This window comes from Vombatus ursinus, unplaced genomic scaffold, assembly GCF_900497805.2.
Source record: "Vombatus ursinus unplaced genomic scaffold, bare-nosed wombat genome assembly UNPS02014804.1, whole genome shotgun sequence".
Taxonomy (NCBI): domain Eukaryota; kingdom Metazoa; phylum Chordata; class Mammalia; order Diprotodontia; family Vombatidae; genus Vombatus; species Vombatus ursinus.
The window spans coordinates 3,800,814-3,802,357 of NW_020954582.1; the positions used below are offsets into that span (position 1 = coordinate 3,800,814).

Here is a 1,544-nt window from a genome sequence, read left to right on the forward strand (position 1 = left end):
TCACACTTTTCTAGAATAACAGTGCCCTAAAAAAATCTGAGGAAACTTTAGAAAATGCATATGTAGGATTCTAACCTTAGCTTTGGGGATGTCTAAACTTGAATATCTTTACAAAAACTTTCCTTGATTCTACTGTAATTCTGCATTTAAAAACTTTCAAACTTGTGACAATAAAAAATAACCTTAGTAATAATTCTGTGGTATGGTAGCAGGAGAAACGTTTGGGTGAACCAGTAGTCTTAGGTTGATCTCAAAATGCATTAAAAACCTGCCAATCCCTGTTCAAACTCTCAGGGCTTAGGCTTCCTGATAAATGGAAGGGAGAAGGAAATAAGCATTTATATAGCACCTACTATGTGCCAGGCCCTGTGCTAAGTGCTCTTATAAACAGTATCTCATTTTATCCACCAAATAACTGTGGGAAGTAGGTGCTGATACGATCCCCATTTTACAGTTGAGGAAAATGAGGCAGACAGAGGTTAAGGGACTTGCCCCAAATCACACAGCTAGGGAGCCTCTGAGGTTACATTAGAACTCAGGTCTCTGTGACTCCACGCCCAGAGCTCCGTGCACTATGGCACCTCCCAGCAGTCTCCATGTGTAAAATGAAGGGGGTGAACTCAAGTCCTTTTTGTAATTCTCCCCAAAGTCCTTAAGTTTTATGGGATCCTATTTTCTTTCTACTTCCTTGAGAGAGAATAGTTCCAGAACTGGAGCATTTGTCCAAGAACTCAGCACTCTCTATTGTAAAAGCTTAATAAATGCACATTGATCATTTCCTTCATTTGGTGCAGTCACACAAGAAAGCCCCTCAAACCTAAAATACTTTCCCTCCTCATGGCCAACTTCCTCTTAGAATCCATCCCCCATCTCATTCCCCTCTCTTTCTGTACTCTGTCTCATTATCTCTGTCTGTCTCATCTATCTATGTCTCTATCTCTCTGACTCTGTCACATCTCTGTCTCTTGTCTCTCTCATCTGTCTGTTTCATATGTCTCATCTGTTTCTGTCTCTCTTCCATCTCCGTCTCTCTCTTATCTCTCTCAATTTCTCTTTCATTTCTGTCTCTCTGTCTCATTTCTATTTTTCTGTCTCTATCTCTCTCATCTGTTTCTCTTTCACCCGTCTGTTTCTCAACTCTCTGTGCTCTCTGTCTCTGTTTCATCTCTAGCTCTACCTCATCTCTCTCTCTCTCTCTCTCTCTCTGTCCTCTGTCTCTCTTTCATCTCTGTCTCTGCCTCATCTTTCTCTCTCATCTCTCTGCCGTCTGTCTTTCTTTCATCTCTGTCGCATCTCCTTTATCTCTTTCTCATCTGTCTCTGTCCTCTCTGTCTTTGTCTCAGCTATCTCTATCTCTCTGTCTCATATCTGTTTTTTCTTTTATCTGTTTCTCCATCTCTTTGCCTCATCTCTTTTTCTCTATCTCTCTGTCCTTTGTCTCTCTGAATCCCCTCTCCTCACCACACGCATATGTATTTAGGTGTACTCCCGGTCACAGAGGTAGCTCAGGTTTAACCCTGTCTCCATAGTCATAGGTATAGACT

At 41.5% G+C, this 1,544-nt stretch overlaps 1 protein-coding gene across 1 annotated transcript in view; it reads right to left on the reverse strand.

Moving 5' to 3' along the window:
* The window catches only part of LOC114051689 (serine/threonine-protein kinase TNNI3K), a 336,380-nt gene that overhangs the window by 95,048 nt on the left and 239,788 nt on the right, over positions 1–1,544 (reverse strand). The gene's annotated exons all lie outside the window — the stretch shown is intronic.